General features: G+C 48.9%; 13 non-coding genes across 13 annotated transcripts; all 13 read right to left on the bottom strand.

Annotated features, from left to right (window-relative positions):
* Nucleotides 1-418: 418 nt before the first annotated feature.
* On the bottom strand, nucleotides 419-525 carry LOC141369680 (U6 spliceosomal RNA). The gene has a single exon (XR_012373476.1). It is a non-coding gene; the product is annotated as a U6 spliceosomal RNA (small nuclear RNA).
* Nucleotides 526-1,699: 1,174 nt separating this feature from the next.
* On the bottom strand, nucleotides 1,700-1,806 carry LOC141369696 (U6 spliceosomal RNA). The gene has a single exon (XR_012373492.1). It is a non-coding gene; the product is annotated as a U6 spliceosomal RNA (small nuclear RNA).
* A 1,174-nt stretch (nucleotides 1,807-2,980) lies between these two features.
* LOC141369681 (U6 spliceosomal RNA) lies at nucleotides 2,981-3,087 on the bottom strand. The gene has a single exon (XR_012373477.1). It is a non-coding gene; the product is annotated as a U6 spliceosomal RNA (small nuclear RNA).
* Nucleotides 3,088-4,261: 1,174 nt separating this feature from the next.
* LOC141369682 (U6 spliceosomal RNA) lies at nucleotides 4,262-4,368 on the bottom strand. The gene has a single exon (XR_012373478.1). It is a non-coding gene; the product is annotated as a U6 spliceosomal RNA (small nuclear RNA).
* A 1,173-nt stretch (nucleotides 4,369-5,541) lies between these two features.
* Nucleotides 5,542-5,648, bottom strand: LOC141369694 (U6 spliceosomal RNA). The gene has a single exon (XR_012373490.1). It is a non-coding gene; the product is annotated as a U6 spliceosomal RNA (small nuclear RNA).
* A 1,174-nt stretch (nucleotides 5,649-6,822) lies between these two features.
* LOC141369683 (U6 spliceosomal RNA) lies at nucleotides 6,823-6,929 on the bottom strand. Its single transcript, XR_012373479.1, has one exon. It is a non-coding gene; the product is annotated as a U6 spliceosomal RNA (small nuclear RNA).
* Nucleotides 6,930-8,103: 1,174 nt separating this feature from the next.
* Nucleotides 8,104-8,210, bottom strand: LOC141369684 (U6 spliceosomal RNA). The gene has a single exon (XR_012373480.1). It is a non-coding gene; the product is annotated as a U6 spliceosomal RNA (small nuclear RNA).
* A 1,174-nt stretch (nucleotides 8,211-9,384) lies between these two features.
* On the bottom strand, nucleotides 9,385-9,491 carry LOC141369685 (U6 spliceosomal RNA). Its single transcript, XR_012373481.1, has one exon. It is a non-coding gene; the product is annotated as a U6 spliceosomal RNA (small nuclear RNA).
* Nucleotides 9,492-10,664: 1,173 nt separating this feature from the next.
* Nucleotides 10,665-10,771, bottom strand: LOC141369711 (U6 spliceosomal RNA). Its single transcript, XR_012373507.1, has one exon. It is a non-coding gene; the product is annotated as a U6 spliceosomal RNA (small nuclear RNA).
* Nucleotides 10,772-11,945: 1,174 nt separating this feature from the next.
* Nucleotides 11,946-12,052, bottom strand: LOC141369686 (U6 spliceosomal RNA). The gene has a single exon (XR_012373482.1). It is a non-coding gene; the product is annotated as a U6 spliceosomal RNA (small nuclear RNA).
* Nucleotides 12,053-13,226: 1,174 nt separating this feature from the next.
* Nucleotides 13,227-13,333, bottom strand: LOC141369687 (U6 spliceosomal RNA). Its single transcript, XR_012373483.1, has one exon. It is a non-coding gene; the product is annotated as a U6 spliceosomal RNA (small nuclear RNA).
* A 1,180-nt stretch (nucleotides 13,334-14,513) lies between these two features.
* On the bottom strand, nucleotides 14,514-14,620 carry LOC141369688 (U6 spliceosomal RNA). Its single transcript, XR_012373484.1, has one exon. It is a non-coding gene; the product is annotated as a U6 spliceosomal RNA (small nuclear RNA).
* A 1,174-nt stretch (nucleotides 14,621-15,794) lies between these two features.
* Nucleotides 15,795-15,901, bottom strand: LOC141369699 (U6 spliceosomal RNA). Its single transcript, XR_012373495.1, has one exon. It is a non-coding gene; the product is annotated as a U6 spliceosomal RNA (small nuclear RNA).
* Between the last annotated feature and the right edge of the window lie 449 nt (nucleotides 15,902-16,350).

Below are 16,350 nucleotides of genomic sequence, written 5' to 3' on the forward strand. Positions count from 1 at the left end.
CTCTCCCTCATTATTGTACGTGGGGGTGTGGCCTATAACGTACTTATTGACAAAAGAAGAGGTTGGAGGGGAAGAAAGCCACAGCATCAGATTTAGTCTAGGCATCGCCAAAGTTGTTAACCTGACAAAACGAGGACTTGGAGCAACAGAGGCAATTAGCTTGAAGAAACAAACAACAGTTTTCCCAGTGGCCTCCAATCGCAGTTCAGCCATGCTCAGTGCAAACCTTTATCTCCTCCACTGAGAACGTTCGATGTGTATTTCTTTTTTCTACTGTTTTTGGTGCAAGGGTGGACACGCGTGATGTAATCGGTCACGATCGCAAGAAAGGCATGTCAGGTGACCATACACCGGAGATTCGGAGGCTGACGTTGGCGCGTATCCCGCTGGCTTTAAAAGCAAACCTGTAAACGACGCATTAAATATGGAGCGCTTCACGGATTTGCGTGTCATCCTTTCGCAGGGGCCATGCTAATCTTCTCTGTATCGATCCAATTTTAGTATACGTGCTGCCGTAGCAAGCACTAACACAACGACCCTAACAAGGTCCCTATATGCCTCGTTTCTCAGCAAGCTCTCAGGCAGGTGGTGAGGACAAGCAGACCATCTTGCTAAACTCGCACCAGTGCAGCACATTTACATGTATCCGCTTGGCAGATGCTTCCGAGCTGCTAGGAAATTGCCCCCACAACCGTTGCTCTGCCCAGCACAATGTACTACCAACCGAGCTTTCCTTGGGTTGGGCACACGGACGGATTTAACCTCCCACCGCGTTTAGGGATGGGGTAACTGAGAGAATGAAGCTTTTCGCGGGATGAGCGTAATGATAAATGTAGCAGCGGCACAGAAAGCACAAGACACACTTGTCAGTGGTACGAGAAACAGAACACAAGGGGCATTGGGCGCGGCCTCAACCATGCTGTGTTTGAGGAGCTGCCTCAAACAAAAGAAAGTTGCTTGTTAAACGGTCTTTACTGCGTCTGCATCCATTCATACTGAAAGCGGGCCACAAACCCTTCTTCTTTCCAAGACTTGGCAAAACCTTTAAGCAAAGCAATTTGAAATGAGACAAACCATGTTGTCATTCCAAACAAAAGCTGACGTTGAGGCGCTAAGCCCACCACCAATGGGAACTCGCGACCGAGCCAAGGATCAGCAAGATGGTGGCAAAATGAGAAGGCCCACACGCCTGGACCTCACAGAACAAAGGCTCGTGATAAAGGCAAATTGCAGGGCACTGATTGGAGCTTTCCTGACTATTGTACATGGGCCTCTATCATGCTCTCCCTCATTATTGTACGTGGGGGTGTGGCCTATAACGTACTTATTGACAAAAGAAGAGGTTGGAGGGGAAGAAAGCCACAGCATCAGATTTAGTCTAGGCATCGCCAAAGTTGTTAACCTGACAAAACGAGGACTTGGAGCAACAGAGGCAATTAGCTTGAAGAAACAAACAACAGTTTTCCCAGTGGCCTCCAATCGCAGTTCAGCCATGCTCAGTGCAAACCTTTATCTCCTCCACTGAGAACATTCGATGTGTATTTCTTTTTTCTACTGTTTTTGGTGCAAGGGTGGACACGCGTGATGTAATCGGTCACGATCGCAAGGAAGGCATGTCAGGTGACCATACACCGGAGATTCGGAGGCTGACGTTGGCGCGTATCCCGCTGGCTTTAAAAACAAACCTGTAAACGACGCATTAAATATGGAGCGGTTCACGGATTTGCGTGTCATCCTTTCGCAGGGGCCATGCTAATCTTCTCTGTATCGATCCAATTTTAGTATACGTGCTGCCGTAGCAAGCACACACACCATGACCCTAACAAGGTCCCTATATGCCTCGTTTCTCAGCAAGCTCTCAGGCAGGTGGTGAGGACAAGCAGACCATCTTGCTAAACTCGCACCAGTGCAGCACATTTACATGTATCCGCTTGGCAGATGCTTCCGAGCTGCCAGGAAATCGCCCCCACAACCGTTGCTCTGCCCAGCACAATGTACTACCAACTGAGCTTTCCTTGGGTTGGGCACACGAACGGATTTAACCTCCCACCGCGTTTAGGGACGGGGTAACTGAGAGAATGAAGCTTTTCGCGGGATGAGCGTAATGATAAATGTAGCAGCGGCACAGAAAGCACAAGACACACTTGTCAGTGGTACGAGAAACAGAACACAAGGGGCATTGGGCTCAGCCTCAACCATGCTGTGTTTGAGGAGCTGCCTCAAACAAAAGAAAGTTGCTTGTTAAACGGTCTTTACTGCGTCTGCATCCATTCATACTGAAAGCGGGCCACAAACCCTTCTTCTTTCCAAGACTTGGCAAAACCTTTAAGCAAAGCAATTTGAAATGAGACAAACCATGTTGTCATTCCAAACAAAAGCTGACGTTGAGGCGCTAAGCCCACCACCAATGGGAACTCGCGACCGAGCCGAGGATCAGCAAGATGGTGGCAAAATGAGAAGGCCCACACGCCTGGACCTCACAGAACAAAGGCTCGTGATGAAGGCAAATTGCAGGGCACTGATTGGAGCTTTCCTGACTATTGTACATGGGCCTCTATCATGCTCTCCCTCATTATTGTACGTGGGGGTGTGGCCTATAACGTACTTATTTACAAAAGAAGAGGTTGGAGGGGAAGAAAGCCACAGCATCAGATTTAGTCTAGGCGTCGCCAAAGTTGTTAACCTGACAAAACGAGGACTTGGAGCAACAGAGGCAATTAGCTTGAAGAAACAAACAACAGTTTTCCCAGTGGCCTCCAATCGCAGTTCAGCCATGCTCAGTGCAAACCTTTATCTCCTCCACTGAGAACATTCGATGTGTATTTCTTTTTTCTACTGTTTTTGGTGCAAGCGTGGACACGCGTGATGTAATCGGTCACGATCGCAAGGAAGGCATGTCAGGTGACCATACACCGGAGATTCGGAGGCTGACGTTGGCGCGTATCCCGCTGGCTTTAAAAGCAAACCTGTAAACGACGCATTAAATATGGAGCGCTTCACGGATTTGCGTGTCATCCTTTCGCAGGGGCCATGCTAATCTTCTCTGTATCGATCCAATTTTAGTATACGTGCTGCCGTAGCAAGCACAAAAACAACGACCCTAACAAGGTCCCTATATGCCTCGTTTCTCAGCAAGCTCTCTGGCAGGTGGTGAGGACAAGCAGACCATCTTGCTAAACTCGCACCAGTGCAGCACATTTACATGTATCCGCTTGGCAGATGCTTCCGAGCTGCTAGGAAATTGCCCCCACAACCGTTGCTCTGCCCAGCACAATGTACTACCAACCGAGCTTTCCTTGGGTTGGGCACACGGACGGATTTAACCTCCCACCGCGTTTAGGGATGGGGTAACTGAGAGAATGAAGCTTTTCGCGGGATGAGCGTAATGATAAATGTAGCAGCGGCACAGAAAGCACAAGACACACTTGTCAGTGGTACGAGAAACAGAACACAAGGGGCATTGGGCGCGGCCTCAACCATGCTGTGTTTGAGGAGCTGCCTCAAACAAAAGAAAGTTGCTTGTTAAACGGTCTTTACTGCGTCTGCATCCATTCATACTGAAAGCGGGCCACAAACCCTTCTTCTTTCCAAGACTTGGCAAAACCTTTAAGCAAAGCAATTTGAAATGAGACAAACCATGTTGTCATTCCAAACAAAAGCTGACGTTGAGGCGCTAAGCCCACCACCAATGGGAACTCGCGACCGAGCCAAGGATCAGCAAGATGGTGGCAAAATGAGAAGGCCCACACGCCTGGACCTCACAGAACAAAGGCTCGTGATAAAGGCAAATTGCAGGGCACTGATTGGAGCTTTCCTGACTATTGTACATGGGCCTCTATCATGCTCTCCCTCATTATTGTACGTGGGGGTGTGGCCTATAACGTACTTATTGACAAAAGAAGAGGTTGGAGGGGAAGAAAGCCACAGCATCAGATTTAGTCTAGGCATCGCCAAAGTTGTTAACCTGACAAAACGAGGACTTGGAGCAACAGAGGCAATTAGCTTGAAGAAACAAACAACAGTTTTCCCAGTGGCCTCCAATCGCAGTTCAGCCATGCTCAGTGCAAACCTTTATCTCCTCCACTGAGAACATTCGATGTGTATTTCTTTTTTCTACTGTTTTTGGTGCAAGGGTGGACACGCGTGATGTAATCGGTCACGATCGCAAGGAAGGCATGTCAGGTGACCATACACCGGAGATTCGGAGGCTGACGTTGGCGCGTATCCCGCTGGCTTTAAAAACAAACCTGTAAACGACGCATTAAATATGGAGCGCTTCACGGATTTGCGTGTCATCCTTTCGCAGGGGCCATGCTAATCTTCTCTGTATCGATCCAATTTTAGTATACGTGCTGCCGTAGCAAGCACACACACCACGTCCCTAACAAGGTCCCTATATGCCTCGTTTCTCAGCAAGCTCTCAGGCAGGTGGTGAGGACAAGCAGACCATCTTGCTAAACTCGCACCAGTGCAGCACATTTACATGTATCCGCTTGGCAGATGCTTCCGAGCTGCCAGGAAATCGCCCCCACAACCGTTGCTCTGCCCAGCACAATGTACTACCAACTGAGCTTTCCTTGGGTTGGGCACACGGACGGATTTAACCTCCCACCGCGTTTAGGGACGGGGTAACTGAGAGAATGAAGCTTTTCGCGGGATGAGCGTAATGATAAATGTAGCAGCGGCACAGAAAGCACAAGACACACTTGTCAGTGGTACGGGAAACAGAACACAAGGGGCATTGGGAGCGGCCTCAACGATGCTGTGTTTGAGGAGCTGCCTCAAACAAAAGAAAGTTGCTTGTTAAACGGTCTTTACTGCATCTGCATTCATTCATACTGAAAGCGGCCCACAAACCCTTCTTCTTTCCAAGACTTGGCAAAACCTTTAAGCAAAGCAATTTGAAATGAGACAAACCATGTTGTCATTCCAAACAAAAGCTGACGTTGAGGCGCTAAGCCCACCACCAATGGGAACTCGCGACCGAGCCGAGGATCAGCAAGATGGTGGCAAATGAGAAGGCCCACACGCCTGGACCTCACAGAACAAATGCTCGGGATAAAGGCAAATTGCAGGGCACTGATTGGAGCTTTCCTGACTATTGTACATGGGCCTCTATCATGCTCTCCCTCATTATTGTACGTGGGGGTGTGGCCTATAACGTACTTATTGAAAAAAGAAGAGGTTGGAGGGGAAGAAAGCCACAGCTTCAGATTCAGTCTAGGCTTCGCCAAAGTTGTTAACCTGACAAAACGAGGACTTGGAGCAACAGAGGCAATTAGCTTGAAGAAACAAACAACAGTTTTCCCAGTGGCCTCCAATAGCAGTTCAGCCATGCTCAGTGCAAACCTTTATCTCCTCCTCTGAGAACATTCGATGTGTATTTCTTTTTTCTACTGTTTTTGGTGCAAGGGTGGACACGCGTGATGTAATCGGTCACGATCGCAAGGAAGGCATGTCAGGTGACCATACACCGGAGATTCGGAGGCTGACGTTGGCGCGTATCCCGCTGGCTTTAAAAGCAAACCTGTAAACGACGCATTAAATATGGAGCGCTTCACGGATTTGCATGTCATCCTTTCGCAGGGGCCATGCTAATCTTCTCTGTATCGATCCAATTTTAGTATACGTGCTGCCGTAGCAAGCACAAACACAACGATCCTAACAAGGTCCCTATATGCCTCGTTTCTCAGCAAGCTCTCAGGCAGGTGGTGAGGACAAGCAGACCATCTTGCTAAACTCGCACCAGTGCAGCACATTTACATGTATCCGCTTGGCAGATGCTTCCGAGCTGCTAGGAAATCGCCCCCACAACCATTGCTCTGCCCAGCACAATGTACTACCAAACGAGCTTTCCTTGGGTTGGGCACACGAACGGATTTAACCTCCCACCGCGTTTAGGGACGGGGTAACTGAGAGAATGAAGCTTTTCGCGGGATGAGCGTAATGATAAATGTAGCAGCGGCACAGAAAGCACAAGACACACTTGTCAGTGGTACGAGAAACAGAACACAAGGGGCATTGGGCGCAGCCTCAACCATGCTGTGTTTGAGGAGCTGCCTCAAACAAAAGAAAGTTGCTTGTTAAACGGTCTTTACTGCGTCTGCATCCATTCATACTGAAAGCGGGCCACAAACCCTTCTTCTTTCCAAGACTTGGCAAAACCTTTAAGCAAAGCAATTTGAAATGAGACAAACCATGGTGTCATTCCAAACAAAAGCTGACGTTGAGGCGCTAAGCCCACCACCAATGGGAACTCGCGACCGAGCCGAGGATCAGCAAGATGGTGGCAAAATGAGAAGGCCCACACGCCTGGACCTCACAGAACAAAGGCTCGTGATGAAGGCAAATTGCAGGGCACTGATTGGAGCTTTCCTGACTATTGTACATGGGCCTCTATCATGCTCTCCCTCATTATTGTACGTGGGGGTGTGGCCTATAACGTACTTATTTACAAAAGAAGAGGTTGGAGGGGAAGAAAGCCACAACATCAGATTTAGTCTAGGCGTCGCCAAAGTTGTTAACCTGACAAAACGAGGACTTGGAGCAACAGAGGCAATTAGCTTGAAGAAACAAACAACAGTTTTCCCAGTGGCCTCCAATCGCAGTTCAGCCATGCTCAGTGCAAACCTTTATCTCCTCCACTGAGAACATTCGATGTGTATTTCTTTTTTCTACTGTTTTTGGTGCAAGCGTGGACACGCGTGATGTAATCGGTCACGATCGCAAGGAAGGCATGTCAGGTGACCATACACCGGAGATTCGGAGGCTGACGTTGGCGCGTATCCCGCTGGCTTTAAAAGCAAACCTGTAAACGACGCATTAAATATGGAGCGCTTCACGGATTTGCGTGTCATCCTTTCGCAGGGGCCATGCTAATCTTCTCTGTATCGATCCAATTTTAGTATACGTGCTGCCGTAGCAAGCACAAAAACAACGACCCTAACAAGGTCCCTATATGCCTCGTTTCTCAGCAAGCTCTCTGGCAGGTGGTGAGGACAAGCAGACCATCTTGCTAAACTCGCACCAGTGCAGCACATTTACATGTATCCGCTTGGCAGATGCTTCCGAGCTGCTAGGAAATTGCCCCCACAACCGTTGCTCTGCCCAGCACAATGTACTACCAACCGAGCTTTCCTTGGGTTGGGCACACGGACGGATTTAACCTCCCACCGCGTTTAGGGATGGGGTAACTGAGAGAATGAAGCTTTTCGCGGGATGAGCGTAATGATAAATGTAGCAGCGGCACAGAAAGCACAAGACACACTTGTCAGTGGTACGAGAAACAGAACACAAGGGGCATTGGGCGCGGCCTCAACCATGCTGTGTTTGAGGAGCTGCCTCAAACAAAAGAAAGTTGCTTGTTAAACGGTCTTTACTGCGTCTGCATCCATTCATACTGAAAGCGGGCCACAAACCCTTCTTCTTTCCAAGACTTGGCAAAACCTTTAAGCAAAGCAATTTGAAATGAGACAAACCATGTTGTCATTCCAAACAAAAGCTGACGTTGAGGCGCTAAGCCCACCACCAATGGGAACTCGCGACCGAGCCAAGGATCAGCAAGATGGTGGCAAAATGAGAAGGCCCACACGCCTGGACCTCACAGAACAAAGGCTCGTGATGAAGGCAAATTGCAGGGCACTGATTGGAGCTTTCCTGACTATTGTACATGGGCCTCTATCATGCTCTCCCTCATTATTGTACGTGGGGGTGTGGCCTATAACGTACTTATTTACAAAAGAAGAGGTTGGAGGGGAAGAAAGCCACAGCATCAGATTTAGTCTAGGCGTCGCCAAAGTTGTTAACCTGACAAAACGAGGACTTGGAGCAACAGAGGCAATTAGCTTGAAGAAACAAACAACAGTTTTCCCAGTGGCCTCCAATCGCAGTTCAGCCATGCTCAGTGCAAACCTTTATCTCCTCCACTGAGAACATTCGATGTGTATTTCTTTTTTCTACTGTTTTTGGTGCAAGCGTGGACACGCGTGATGTAATCGGTCACGATCGCAAGGAAGGCATGTCAGGTGACCATACACAGGAGATTCGGAGGCTGACGTTGGCGCGTATCCCGCTGGCTTTAAAAGCAAACCTGTAAACGACGCATTAAATATGGAGCGCTTCACGGATTTGCGTGTCATCCTTTCGCAGGGGCCATGCTAATCTTCTCTGTATCGATCCAATTTTAGTATACGTGCTGCCGTAGCAAGCACAAAAACAACGACCCTAACAAGGTCCCTATATGCCTCGTTTCTCAGCAAGCTCTCAGGCAGGTGGTGAGGACAAGCAGACCATCTTGCTAAACTCGCACCAGTGCAGCACATTTACATGTATCCGCTTGGCAGATGCTTCCGAGCTGCTAGGAAATTGCCCCCACAACCGTTGCTCTGCCCAGCACAATGTACTACCAACCGAGCTTTCCTTGGGTTGGGCACACGGACGGATTTAACCTCCCACCGCGTTTAGGGATGGGGTAACTGAGAGAATGAAGCTTTTCGCGGGATGAGCGTAATGATAAATGTAGCAGCGGCACAGAAAGCACAAGACACACTTGTCAGTGGTACGAGAAACAGAACACAAGGGGCATTGGGCGCGGCCTCAACCATGCTGTGTTTGAGGAGCTGCCTCAAACAAAAGAAAGTTGCTTGTTAAACGGTCTTTACTGCGTCTGCATCCATTCATACTGAAAGCGGGCCACAAACCCTTCTTCTTTCCAAGACTTGGCAAAACCTTTAAGCAAAGCAATTTGAAATGAGACAAACCATGTTGTCATTCCAAACAAAAGCTGACGTTGAGGCGCTAAGCCCACCACCAATGGGAACTCGCGACCGAGCCAACGATCAGCAAGATGGTGGCAAAATGAGAAGGCCCACACGCCTGGACCTCACAGAACAAAGGCTCGTGATAAAGGCAAATTGCAGGGCACTGATTGGAGCTTTCCTGACTATTGTACATGGGCCTCTATCATGCTCTCCCTCATTATTGTACGTGGGGGTGTGGCCTATAACGTACTTATTGACAAAAGAAGAGGTTGGAGGGGAAGAAAGCCACAGCATCAGATTTAGTCTAGGCATCGCCAAAGTTGTTAACCTGACAAAACGAGGACTTGGAGCAACAGAGGCAATTAGCTTGAAGAAACAAACAACAGTTTTCCCAGTGGCCTCCAATCGCAGTTCAGCCATGCTCAGTGCAAACCTTTATCTCCTCCACTGAGAACATTCGATGTGTATTTCTTTTTTCTACTGTTTTTGGTGCAAGGGTGGACACGCGTGATGTAATCGGTCACGATCGCAAGGAAGGCATGTCAGGTGACCATACACCGGAGATTCGGAGGCTGACTTTGGCGCGTATCCCGCTGGCTTTAAAAGCAAACCTGTAAACGACGCATTAAATATGGAGCGCTTCACGGATTTGCGTGTCATCCTTTCGCAGGGGCCATGCTAATCTTCTCTGTATCGATCCAATTTTAGTATACGTGCTGCCGTAGCAAGCACACACGCCACGACCCTAACAAGGTCCCTATATGCCTCGTTTCTCAGCAAGCTCTCAGGCAGGTGGTGAGGACAAGCAGACCATCTTGCTAAACTCGCACCAGTGCAGCACATTTACATGTATCCGCTTGGCAGATGCTTCTGAGCTGCCAGGAAATCGCCCCCACAACCGTTGCTCTGCCCAGCACAATGTACTACCAACCGAGCTTTCCTTGGGTTGGGCACACGGACGGATTTAACCTCCCACCGCGTTTAGGGACGGGGTAACTGAGAGAATGAAGCTTTTCGCGGGATGAGCGTAATGATAAATGTAGCAGCGGCACAGAAAGCACAAGACACACTTGTCAGTGGTACGGGAAACAGAACACAAGGGGCATTGGGAGCGGCCTCAACCATGCTGTGTTTGAGGAGCTGCCTCAAACAAAAGAAAGTTGCTTGTTAAACGGTCTTTACTGCATCTGCATCCATTCATACTGAAAGCGGCCCACAAACCCTTCTTCTTTCCAAGACTTGGCAAAACCTTTAAGCAAAGCAATTTGAAATGAGACAAACCATGTTGTCATTCCAAACAAAAGCTGACGTTGAGGCGCTAAGCCCACCACCAATGGGAACTCGCGACCGAGCCGAGGATCAGCAAGATGGTGGCAAATGAGAAGGCCCACACGCCTGGACCTCACAGAACAAATGCTCGGGATAAAGGCAAATTGCAGGGCACTGATTGGAGCTTTCCTGACAATTGTATATGGGCCTCTATCATGCTCTCCCTCATTATTGTACGTGGGGGTGTGGCCTATAACGTACTTATTGAAAAAAGAAGAGGTTGGAGGGGAAGAAAGCCACAGCTTCAGATTCAGTCTAGGCTTCGCCAAAGTTGTTAACCTGACAAAACGAGGACTTGGAGCAACAGAGGCAATTAGCTTGAAGAAACAAACAACAGTTTTCCCAGTGGCCTCCAATAGCAGTTCAGCCATGCTCAGTGCAAACCTTTATCTCCTCCTCTGAGAACATTCGATGTGTATTTCTTTTTTCTACTGTTTTTGGTGCAAGGGTGGACACGCGTGATGTAATCGGTCACGATCGCAAGGAAGGCATGTCAGGTGACCATACACCGGAGATTCGGAGGCTGACGTTGGCGCGTATCCCGCTGGCTTTAAAAGCAAACCTGTAAACGACGCATTAAATATGGAGCGCTCCACGGATTTGCGTGTCATCCTTTCGCAGGGGCCATGCTAATCTTCTCTGTATCGATCCAATTTTAGTATACGTGCTGCCGTAGCAATCACAAACACAACGATCCTAACAAGGTCCCTATATGCCTCGTTTCTCAGCAAGCTCTCAGGCAGGTGGTGAGGACAAGCAGACCATCTTGCTAAACTCGCACCAGTGCAGCACATTTACATGTATCCGCTTGGCAGATGCTTCCGAGCTGCTAGGAAATCGCCCCCACAACCGTTGCTCTGCCCAGCACAATGTACTACCAAACGAGCTTTCCTTGGGTTGGGCACACGGACGGATTTAACCTCCCACCGCGTTTAGGGACGGGGTAACTGAGAGAATGAAGCTTTTCGCGGGATGAGCGTAATGATAAATGTATCAGCGGCACAGAAAGCACAAGACACACTTGTCAGTGGTACGAGAAACAGAACACAAGGGGCATTGGGCGCAGCCTCAACCATGCTGTGTTTGAGGAGCTGCCTCAAACAAAAGAAAGTTGCTTGTTAAACGGTCTTTACTGCGTCTGCATCCATTCATACTGAAAGCGGGCCACAAACCCTTCTTCTTTCCAAGACTTGGCAAAACCTTTAAGCAAAGCAATTTGAAATGAGACAAACCATGTTGTCATTCCAAACAAAAGCTGACGTTGAGGCGCTAAGCCCACCACCAATGGGAACTCGCGACCGAGCCGAGGATCAGCAAGATGGTGGCAAAATGAGAAGGCCCACACGCCTGGACCTCACAGAACAAAGGCTCGTGATGAAGGCAAATTGCAGGGCACTGATTGGAGCTTTCCTGACTATTGTACATGGGCCTCTATCATGCTCTCCCTCATTTTTGTACGTGGGGGTGTGGCCTATAACGTACTTATTTACAAAAGAAGAGGTTGGAGGGGAAGAAAGCCACAGCATCAGATTTAGTCTAGGCGTCGCCAAAGTTGTTAACCTGACAAAACGAGGACTTGGAGCAACAGAGGCAATTAGCTTGAAGAAACAAACAACAGTTTTCCCAGTGGCCTCCAATCGCAGTTCAGCCATGCTCAGTGCAAACCTTTATCTCCTCCACTGAGAACATTCGATGTGTATTTCTTTTTTCTACTGTTTTTGGTGCAAGCGTGGACACGCGTGATGTAATCGTTCACGATCGCAAGGAAGGCATGTCAGGTGACCATACACCGGAGATTCGGAGGCTGACGTTGGCGCGTATCCCGCTGGCTTTAAAAGCAAACCTGTAAACGACGCATTAAATATGGAGCGCTTCACGGATTTGCGTGTCATCCTTTCGCAGGGGCCATGCTAATCTTCTCTGTATCGATCCAATTTTAGTATACGTGCTGCCGTAGCAAGCACAAAAACAACGACCCTAACAAGGTCCCTATATGCCTCGTTTCTCAGCAAGCTCTCTGGCAGGTGGTGAGGACAAGCAGACCATCTTGCTAAACTCGCACCAGTGCAGCACATTTACATGTATCCGCTTGGCAGATGCTTCCGAGCTGCTAGGAAATTGCCCCCACAACCGTTGCTCTGCCCAGCACAATGTACTACCAACCGAGCTTTCCTTGGGTTGGGCACACGGACGGATTTAACCTCCCACCGCGTTTAGGGATGGGGTAACTGAGAGAATGAAGCTTTTCGCGGGATGAGCGTAATGATAAATGTAGCAGCGGCACAGAAAGCACAAGACACACTTGTCAGTGGTACGAGAAACAGAACACAAGGGGCATTGGGCGCGGCCTCAACCATGCTGTGTTTGAGGAGCTGCCTCAAACAAAAGAAAGTTGCTTGTTAAACGGTCTTTACTGCGTCTGCATCCATTCATACTGAAAGCGGGCCACAAACCCTTCTTCTTTCCAAGACTTGGCAAAACCTTTAAGCAAAGCAATTTGAAATGAGACAAACCATGTTGTCATTCCAAACAAAAGCTGACGTTGAGGCGCTAAGCCCACCACCAATGGGAACTCGCGACCGAGCCGAGGATCAGCAAGATGGTGGCAAAATGAGAAGGCCCACACGCCTGGACCTCACAGAACAAAGGCTCGTGATGAAGGCAAATTGCAGGGCACTGATTGGAGCTTTCCTGACTATTGTACATGGGCCTCTATCATGCTCTCCCTCATTATTGTACGTGGGGGTGTGGCCTATAACGTACTTATTTACAAAAGAAGAGGTTGGAGGGGAAGAAAGCCACAGCATCAGATTTAGTCTAGGCGTCGCCAAAGTTGTTAACCTGACAAAACGAGGACTTGGAGCAACAGAGGCAATTAGCTTGAAGAAACAAACAACAGTTTTCCCAGTGGCCTCCAATCGCAGTTCAGCCATGCTCAGTGCAAACCTTTATCTCCTCCACTGAGAACATTCGATGTGTATTTCTTTTTTCTACTGTTTTTGGTGCAAGCGTGGACACGGGTGATGTAATCGGTCACGATCGCAAGGAAGGCATGTCAGGTGACCATACACCGGAGATTCGGAGGCTGACGTTGGTGCGTATCCCGCTGGATTTAAAAGCAAACCTGTAAACGACGCATTAAATATGGAGCGCTTCACGGATTTGCGTGTCATCCTTTCGCAGGGGCCATGCTAATCTTCTCTGTATCGATCCAATTTTAGTATACGTGCTGCCGTAGCAAGCACACACACCACGACCCTAACAAGGTCCCTATATGCCTCGTTTCTCAGCAAGCTCTCAGGCAGGTGGTGAGGACAAGCAGACCATCTTGCTAAACTCGCACCAGTGCAGCACATTTACATGTATCCGCTTGGCAGATGCTTCCGAGCTGCCAGGAAATCGCCCCCACAACCGTTGCTCTGCCCAGCACAATGTACTACCAACTGAGCTTTCCTTGGGTTGGGCACACGGACGGATTTAACCTCCCACCGCGTTTAGGGACGGGGTAACTGAGAGAATGAAGCTTTTCGCGGGATGAGCGTAATGATAAATGTAGCAGCGGCACAGAAAGCACAAGACACACTTGTCAGTGGTACGGGAAACAGAACACAAGGGGCATTGGGAGCGGCCTCAACCATGCTGTGTTTGAGGAGCTGCCTCAAACAAAAGAAAGTTGCTTGTTAAACGGTCTTTACTGCATCTGCATCCATTCATACTGAAAGCGGCCCACAAACCCTTCTTCTTTCCAAGACTTGGCAAAACCTTTAAGCAAAGCAATTTGAAATGAGACAAACCATGTTGTCATTCCAAACAAAAGCTGACGTTGAGGCGCTAAGCCCACCACCAATGGGAACTCGCGACCGAGCCAAGGATCAGCAAGATGGTGGCAAAATGAGAAGGCCCACACGCCTGGACCTCACAGAACAAAGGCTCGTGATAAAGGCACATGCAAATTGCAGGGCACTGATTGGAGCTTTCCTGACTATTGTACATGGGCCTCTATCATGCTCTCCCTCATTATTGTACGTGGGGGTGTGGCCTATAACGTACTTATTGACAAAAGAAGAGGTTGGAGGGGAAGAAAGCCACAGCATCAGATTTAGTCTAGGCGTCGCCAAAGTTGTTAACCTGACAAAACGAGGACTTGGAGCAACAGAGGCAATTAGCTTGAAGAAACAAACAACAGTTTTCCCAGTGGCCTCCAATCGCAGTTCAGCCATGCTCAGTGCAAACCTTTATCTCCTCCACTGAGAACATTCGATGTGTATTTCTTTTTTCTACTGTTTTTGGTGCAAGGGTGGACACGCGTGATGTAATCGGTCACGATCGCAAGGAAGGCATGTCAGGTGACCATACACCGGAGATTCGGAGGCTGACGTTGGCGCGTATCCCGCTGGCTTTAAAAGCAAACCTGTAAACGACGCATTAAATATGGAGCGCTTCACGGATTTGCGTGTCATCCTTTCGCAGGGGCCATGCTAATCTTCTCTGTATCGATCCAATTTTAGTATACGTGCTGCCGTAGCAAGCACAAAAACAACGACCCTAACAAGGTCCCTATATGCCTCGTTTCTCAGCAGGCTCTCAGGCAGGTGGTGAGGACAAGCAGACCATCTTGCTAAACTCGCACCAGTGCAGCACATTTACATGTATCCGCTTGGCAGATGCTTCCGAGCTGCTAGGAAATCGCCCCCACAACCGTTGCTCTGCCCAGCACAATGTACTACCAACCGAGCTTTCCTTGGGTTGGGCACACGGACGGATTTAACCTCCCACCGCGTTTAGGGACGGGGTAACTGAGAGAATGAAGCTTTCCGCGGGATGAGCGTAATGATAAATGTAGCAGCGGCACAGAAAGCACAAGACACACTTGTCAGTGGTACGAGAAACAGAACACAAGGGGCATTGGGCGCGGCCTCAACCATGCTGTGTTTGAGGAGCTGCCTCAAACAAAAGAAAGTTGCTTGTTAAACGGTCTTTACTGCGTCTGCATCCATTCATACTGAAAGCGGGCCACAAACCCTTCTTCTTTCCAAGACTTGGTAAAACCTTTAAGCAAAGCAATTTGAAATGAGACAAACCATGTTGTCATTCCAAACAAAAGCTGACGTTGAGGCGCTAAGCCCACCACCAATGGGAACTCGCGACCGAGCCGAGGATCAGCAAGATGGTGGCAAAATGAGAAGGCCCACATGCCTGGACCTCACAGAACAAAGGCTCGTGATAAAGGCAAATTGCAGGGCACTGATTGGAGCTTTCCTGACTATTGTACATGGGCCTCTATCATGCTCTCCCTCATTATTGTAAGTGGGGGTGTGGCCTATAACGTACTTATTGACAAAAGAAGAGGTTGGAGGGGAAGAAAGCCACAGCATCAGATTTAGTCTAGGCGTCGCCAAAGTTGTTAACCTGACAAAACGAGGACGTGGAGCAACAGAGGCAATTAGCTTGAAGAAACAAACAACAGTTTTCCCAGTGGCCTCCAATCGCAGTTCAGCCATGCTCAGTGCAAACCTTTATCTCCTCCACTGAGAACATTCGATGTGTATTTCTTTTTTCTACTGTTTTTGGTGCAAGGGTGGACACGCGTGATGTAATCGGTCACGATCGCAAGGAAGGCATGTCAGGTGACCATACACCGGAGATTCGGAGGCTGACGTTGGCGCGTATCCCGCTGGCTTTAAAAGCAAACCTGTAAACGACGCATTAAATATGGAGCGCTTCACGGATTTGCGTGTCATCCTGTCGCAGGGGCCATGCTAATCTTCTCTGTATCGATCCAATTTTAGTATACGTGCTGCCGTAGCAAGCACAAACACAACGACCCTAACAAGGTCGCTATATGCCTCGTTTCTCAGCAAGCTCTCAGGCAGGTGGTGAGGACAAGCAGACCATCTTGCTAAACTCGCACCAGTGCAGCACATTTACATGTATCCGCTTGGCAGATGCTTCCGAGCTGCTAGGAAATCGCCCCCACAACCGTTGCTCTGCCCAGCACAATGTACTACCAACCGAGCTTTTCTTGGGTTGGGCACACGGACGGATTTAACCTCCCACCGCGTTTAGGGACGGGGTAACTGAGAGAATGAAGCTTTTCGCGGGATGAGCGTAATGATAAATGTAGCAGCGGCACAGAAAGCACAAGACACACTTGTCAGTGGTACGGGAAACAGAACACAAGGGGCATTGGGCGCGGCCTCAACCATGCTGTGTTTGAGGAGCTGCCTCAAACAAAAGAAAGTTGCTTGTTAAACGGTCTTTA

This window comes from Misgurnus anguillicaudatus, chromosome 14 (assembly GCF_027580225.2).
Source record: "Misgurnus anguillicaudatus chromosome 14, ASM2758022v2, whole genome shotgun sequence".
NCBI lineage: Eukaryota > Metazoa > Chordata > Actinopteri > Cypriniformes > Cobitidae > Misgurnus > Misgurnus anguillicaudatus.